Source organism: Suncus etruscus, chromosome 10, assembly GCF_024139225.1.
Source record: "Suncus etruscus isolate mSunEtr1 chromosome 10, mSunEtr1.pri.cur, whole genome shotgun sequence".
NCBI lineage: Eukaryota > Metazoa > Chordata > Mammalia > Eulipotyphla > Soricidae > Suncus > Suncus etruscus.
The window spans coordinates 91,138,917-91,146,731 of NC_064857.1; positions in this window are offsets into that span (position 1 = coordinate 91,138,917).

Genomic DNA, 7,815 nt, shown 5'->3' on the forward strand with positions numbered 1-7,815 from the left:
TGCCTAGAAAACTCTGGTAAGACATCGTGAAGGCTCCTTCCTGTTACGGCCTTTGACTGTGGAATACATGAACTATTTTGATGAAAGGAATTTGTAGAAAAGTTGATTTTAAAATAGCAACAATTTCCCAAGTAATGAGAACAGTCACGCAGATTTGTACAGTCTGGCTTCTTAAATGATGATATGCTATATGCTGGAAGGTATTCACTGAGATGAAGCAATACCTAGCAGAGTCCACCAAGGAAGCTTGTGAGAAGCTGGAAATAGAGAAGGGAAGCTGTTTGCCATGAGCATCAGGTTATAATAACAAGAAAAATATTGATGAGATATCAAGAAAAACTTAAATATGAAAGAGCTCCATAATAAAGAAATGCAAAAAAAAAATGAAAGTCACTATCATTCAGAAAGAAGAAGACAGGAACTATAAGAAATTGTCACAAAAATAAACAAATAAATATGTAACAGAAATAAAAAGTTCAAGGGAATCTTTCCTGATGCAAAATCAAAAAATGAAAGATGGGACAAATGGCTTGAGAAGGATTGGTATAAACAAAAGAGAAATCATTTCCATTCCTCTTATGCCAGCTAGAACTCCAACTCCTCTAGGATGTGACACTATGGTGCCAGATAAAACCCTAGGACTGTACATAACAACTGAGTGCTTCAGTCAGATTCTACAATGGAAAAATTAGTAATTGGCAAAACATTCCTTATTCAATGGTATGGACCCTGGATCTGAGCTTACTCCAAACAAATAAGTCAACACTAATAAAATTGCAGAGCTAGATTCCTAATTCCTTAAAACAAAGACTCCTTTTGGACAAGCAGACTTCCACCTATAAAATTGTGAAGGATTTTAACTAATAGTTGTATCTTTTTGAAAACCTGTCTCAAGTACAGGTGTGGGTGGGGTGAGGAGGAGGGAGATCTGGGAAATTGGTGGTGGGAATGTTGCACTGGTGAAGGGGGTGTTATTTTCATGACTGTAATCATACAACTATAATCATATTTGTAATCACGGTGTTTAAATAAAGATAATTTAACAAAAAATTTGTTTTCAATTTAAAAACCAAGGTTGTTCATGCTACCGTTTTTATTTTCACAGATATATTTGTTCATGCTTCAATTATAGTCATGCCATGTACAACAGCCTTCACCAGTATGTATTTCCCATCACCAGTGTCAACAGTTTTCCTCTTATGCTACTTTTATACCTCTACCTCTGAATCATTTCAATAAGCATAATAATCTCCAAGTCAACCATGTATAAGCAAATTTCAGAAGTTCATTTTTCCTAGTAGCTGCAATAGTATTTCATTGTGTAGATGTACCACAGTTTCTTTAGCCACTTCTCTGTTGTTGGGCATCTGGGTTGGTTCCAGTTTCTGGATATTGTAAAATAGTACTGTGATAAACATTGGAGTGTAGAGGGTACTTTTTATATTGTGTTTTTGTGTTCATTGAGTATATCCCTAGACTGATTTTTCTGGATCATAAGGAAGTTCAATTTCTAATTTTTTAAGGACTATCCATATTATTTTACAGAAAGGCTGGACTAAATGGCATTCCCACCAGTAGTGAATGAGAGCCCTTTCTTGCAACAACCAAACCAGCACTGGTTGTTCTTGTTCTTTGTGATGTGTGATATTCTCTGTGGTGTGATGTGATACCTCATTGCTGTTTTAATTTACATCTCCTGATGATGACTCATGTGGCGTATTTTTATGTGCCTTTTAACCATCAATATTTCTTATTTGAGGAACTGTCCATTTATTATCAGTTTTTGATGGATTTACATATTTTTGTTAAGTTCTGCCAATACTTATATATCTTAGATATTAGCTCTTTATCAGATTTGGTACACAGTTTCTCCTCCCATTTTGTGGGTAGCCTTTGTATCTTAGTAAGCATTTTCTTTGAATTGTAGAATCTTGTCACTTTAATGTAGTCCTATTTGTTTATCTCAGCTCTACTTGCTTGGACAGCGATATATTTTTCTTGATGCCCTTAGTTTCAATGTCATGAAGTGTTTTGCCTATGTTTTTCTCTATGTACCTTATAATTTCAGGTCTGATATCTGGGTGTTTAATCCATGTTGATTTGATCATCTTGCATAGTGTCAAAGAGAGGTCTGAGTTCACTGTTTTGCATGTAATTGAACAGTTTTCACAACACCACTTTTTGAAGAAACTCCTTGCTCCACTATATATATTTCTTGTCCCTTTAGCAAAGATAATTGGTTGCATACATGGAGATCAGTCTCAAAATAAAAATGTTAATTCCACTGATCTTATGGCCTATTTTTTTTTTGGTTTTTGGGTCACACCTGGCAGAGCTCAGGGGTTACTCTTGGCTATGTGCTCAAAAATTGCTCCTGGCTTAGGGGATCACAGGGGATGCAGGGGATCAAAGCATGATTCATCCTAGGCTAGCAAGTGCAAGGCAGATGCCTTACCACTTGCACCACCACTCTGAATCCTCATTTTTCAATTTTTAAGCTTTGCTATGCAGGCTATCTTTCTTCCTGATGAATGTTTGAAAAACTCTACATTTTATTCTGAATACAATTTTTTGTGTCCCACAAATTCTGATAATACATATCATCATTCTAATTTATTTCTAGGAATCTTTTAATTTCCTTTTGATGTTGTCTCTAACCCACTGGTTGTGCAGTAGTAAGCTATTTAATTTCTGGATGTTAAAGTTCTTTTTATGTGTCTGTTTATAATTTACTTCTAATTTCAGTGCATAATGATCTGAGAAGGTATTTAATACAATTTCTATCCTCTTGATTGTATGGAGGTATATTTTGTGGCCCAGACTATGATCTATAAAGACAAAGCATTAACACTAATTTTATATACATGCTGTAGGAGAACTTCTAACCTCTAAAATTATTTTTATTTATACCTGTTTATGGTGATTATAAATGGTAAAGAAAAGTTCTGATTTTCATAACCCTACTGAATATCTACATCTTAAAAGCATCTGAAAATTAACTTTCTAACTTGACTGAGAGTTTTGTAAACATTCATAAATATTCTTTCATCTTCTCTGCACTACTTAAGTTAAAATGAATACATATTTAATGTCTTTTTTAGCTTCTTATAAGAATAGGAGTTTTTCAAACAGGTGTAAGACTACGAAGTAATAGGATAGGTACAGAGGGGACCACATATTCTAGCAGCCCTGGGGGTGAGGGAAGAGGATATGGGAGGTAGGACAAAAACGGAGGAGTAGGGAAGACAAACCGGTGATGGGAATCCCCCCTGATTTTATGTAAATATGTACCTAAAATATTATTGTCAACAATATGTAAGCCACTATGATCAAAATAAAAATTATGTTAATATAAAAAAAGAATAGGGGTTTTTGAGCTGAGAATTTGTTTTGTGAATCTGAGTTTGGATGAGAATCAAATTCTCACTAGTGGATGTATCTGGTGATCTCAACTGAGACCATATTATAGTGTTCTGAGGTGCCTTTGTGTGGATGTTTGCCTCTGATACAAAGCACTCTTAAGTCAGGATTTATGTACATTGGCAGAACCAAATAACAAATGGAACATGTTCTTCCAGAATGTCTAGCCTGAGCCTATGTGATTAAATCTTGACTTTGATAAATTCCATACCTTCAGGGAAGTTAAATAAAGTCAGAAGATGGTGGTTAATAAGAAATTACTGTATCTGTCTCGTTCAACGATATTGCAGTAAAAAGGGCAACATTTAATAAGTTTGCAGAGAAATGCAATGAAACTTTTGTAAAATAAAGGTTACACTTTTCCAAAAAGATATTCCATATTTCTTATAATTTTGGTTTCATCAAGTTTAGATATGATAGACAGAATACATGTCATTTGAATTGTATTAATTATTAATATAAAATGGCATTAGTAGTAATTATATTAGGGAAACGTGTATAATCTATGAAAGCTTCAGAAAAATAAAGTATACTTTAATCCATAGTATGGCATTTAATTGCAAGCTACAGACATAATACAGTGGGTAAGTCATTGCTGCCTTCTGTAAGGCCAAACTAGGCGCAATTTCCAAAGCCTCATATGATCCCCTGAGTCCTGCCAGGAGTAATTCTTGAGCACAAATCCAGGAATAAACTCTGGGAATAGCTAGGAGTGGCCCCTACTAGCCCAATAATTTGAAATATCTTCTCAACTATTACCTCCTTGATAGTCTGTGGATTCCCTGAAGAGAAAGAATATTTTATTATCCATTCTTTTTCTGAATTGAGGATGGTAATCTCACACAGGTTCTTTGGAGCTGTGGCATTATTTCCCATGATTATTTCCTGTTTTTATATATCTGAAGACTCAGTCTGGAGATGAAATATTGCAGGTTACCCAGGGCACACACCTAGTGGTGCTAGTTGATTCTGCATTGCAGAGGATCAATTGGTGATTCTGCATGCAACTCTAGTCCATTGTACTTGATTACTGGATTCATGTTATTCATTCTTATACCAACATTGCTCATAGAATTTGTGGTAAATGAAACAACAAAAACTTTGTTGAGAAAATGAAAAGAATATAAATTGATATAGATAAGTACCAGAAACATTAAGTCTAATCAATATGCTTCCCTCTTATATCTTCAAATTATATGATATAAATTTTATTAGGTAGATATTTATATTAACCCAAGTACATTATAAAGATATAAGTCTAAAGATTTGGTGAGTCCATATGTTCAAACTAAAATGTATAAAAGTTGAATCTAGAAATCAGTATGAAGTATTTTAATTATTATTTTTGTTTTTATTTTGGGGTCCTAATCAAAGATTATTCCTGGAAATGTACTCTTGTGATTTCTGGTAGTGATCAGAGCAGTATTCAATACCAAGGATTGAATCAGTGTTAATCAAATGTAAGGTAAGTGTCTTGCCTCCTGTACTATCTCTATGGCTTAGTATTTTTAAAGTAGTTTTTGTGCCTTGTCTATGATGATGATGAATTTTATGTAGGCCAGTACAATAATTCTTATGAAATTTAGTAAAGTGATTTTAAAAAGATGCTTAAAAATTGTGATAAAATTTGCTAAAAATAGTATGTCACTAATACAAAATTTTTAATTCTATAATAATAATACTACAAATTAAAAGTATTCAAAATTATTTTGAAGTTCTACATATATTATCATCAAGTCCTAATGAAAGGAACTTAAAATGACCTACTTGTTACAAAACAAAAGATTCAGAACATTCATTCTATGCTGTATAAAACTGTACCTATTTAGGGTAGGTACATACCAGCATAAGAATGTGCCTAAACTTGAACTGGCCTTAGTTCAGTGGTTACTTCACTCTCACAAATCTTTGCTTTGAAACTAATCACCTCTGGTGGATCAAGTCCCACGGGTGCTTTCCAGTCCTTAAAAAAATAGAATGTGCCTCAAGTTAAGCTTCTAATTGCTTACTAAAAAAAATTCAGAAAAAGCTATGAAGCAAATATCAAATAAGGAGAGCATGGGAACGAGATCCTAAATTAGTTTAAAATTAAATATATGAACAAAAAAACCACATAAAACTTATTTAAATATTTAGCAAAGTTCACTCCCATGCCAGTTATGAAGTGTCAAAGCACCTAGAAATTTGAAAACTATCCCTTCCTGAGGTATGGCCCAATATTTTTTGTTTGTTTTTGTTTGGGGGCCACACCCAGTGACACTCAGGGGTTACTCCTGGCTATATTCTCCTGGCTTGTGGGAACATATGGGACACTGGGGATCAATCTAGGACTGACCTATGTCAGCCGTGTGCAAGGCAAACACCCTACTTTGGTGCTATCTCTCAGGCCCCGCAATTTTTTTATTCATCTTTTCTTCTTTTATTTTTCCTTTCTCCTTTATTGTCATTCTAAGTTTTCCTTCTTTCTCCCCTAATCTATATTTTAGCTAGTTATTTAAGTTTTCATAATTAAATTATTTCTTTAGCACTCAGCCCATCCTATGAGGGTAAGGCCTCCTATAAAAACTTATGAATAGATCTCTAATGTTTGTCTATAAGTGGGTATAAGTTTCTATACACTGGACTCCCCTATGTCTATCCAATCTATATTGTAAACAATCCATGCCTAAATTGTATATAGCCCCTCTTATATATTATTTCTCTTCTGCTCCCCAGATCTCCTTCTATCCTCTCATTATCCCAATCCTGATCCATCACCCCCCCCATTTAATCCTCAGTTTTTAACACATTTGGTATCGAGACCGACCTCCTGCCCCAATAATCTATCACTAAGCTCCCAAAGTGAAAGGACACCCTCTCAGTCCTACATTTTGTGCCCAGGCAAGAAACCGCAGCCACCACTTCTGCTCACTTATTCCATATGGCCCTTCTTCTCACACACCCCATAAGTGAAATGTTTCATTCTACCAGATTCAGCTCCAGAAAGACCCTCAGCTCAAAAACACTACTTGCTCCATTAACTGCTGCAAGCCATCACTGAAAACCAATAAGAGCTTGGGATGGGATGAAAATGTGCTATGGATCTCACCCCTCTCCCAAGAATATCTCAAAAGACTTAATAAGGATATCTATATTTTCCTTGTATGTTTAATACCTCAATAGTTATACCTTTTAGTGTGTTTGATAACAAAGGTAAAAGTAGTCTCCTCTATCTGTTTTTATCTATTATTATTCTTAATGTATTTTCTATTATTTTATCTTTTTTATCTATATACATATATTTTTAATTTTTAATTTCACTTGTTTTGGTTCTGCTTGGTATGAAATTTTAGAAGAAAAATTCTTGCTTGGGCCTGCACATTGCATACTGCAGATCCAAGATTGACCTGGATTGATTCAGGCATCCCATATGGTGCCCCTAGCCAGGAGTGATTTCTGAGCACATAGCCAGGAGTAACCCCTGATCATCACTGGGTGTGACCCAAAAACAAAAAAAAATATTGTTTGGAATAATAGCTCAGGTCAAAACTAGGGCACAGAGAGCCTGTCATCCTTACCCCAAATGCGTCAGCAGTATAATATGGCAATGTTCCCTTTTGCATAGGTGTACTAAAGTAAAGAAGGGGAAATCTTATGTATAGAAACAAGCTCTTATCTACTAGGGAAAAGAACCAATAACTTTTATAATAAGTGGGGTCCTCCCACCCTAAAGGTGTGTCATGGGGACTTGACTTGAACTCCATATGATTTGACAGTGATCTTCCAACCCTGAATCTCAGATCTCAACCTTAGCAATAACACAGTTCCCTGCAACAATACCAGGAATCAAAGTCCTCCACCCCAGGAATCCCTAATACGGTTGGGCACCAGCTCGCACCAGGTTGATACGAAAACCTGACAGAGGAAACAGCAACAACTTGATCTAAGAGAGGGTTGCCCTATCTTATCACAGAATGGTAAGATGAAATCAGAATTCATGTCATCCTTTGCTCTGTGCAGAAACCAAGACTGCTAACCACAGAAGACTGACTTTGACAAACATTACTGGGCAGAATCTGTCATGGGATTATTAAGAAAGAACCTAGTGTAGGCTTCGGTCTAGGATTTGAACAAAAACCAAGATCTCTAACTCCACTGGTCTGACTCTGACAATAGCGACTGAACAGAAATTCCATAACCATAAGTAAAGACTATACCCTACAATTTTTTATAGGATCTGAGCAAATACCAAGATTATCAATTACAGAAGACTGACTACAACAATTATTAAGGAGCAAAACAAAAAGACTCTATCCTAGACTTTGTCCTATGACCTGTGAAAATACCAAGATCTCTAATTACAGAGGACTGATTATGTCAATCACAACTTAGCAGAAAGTTTCCTGCCACCATAAA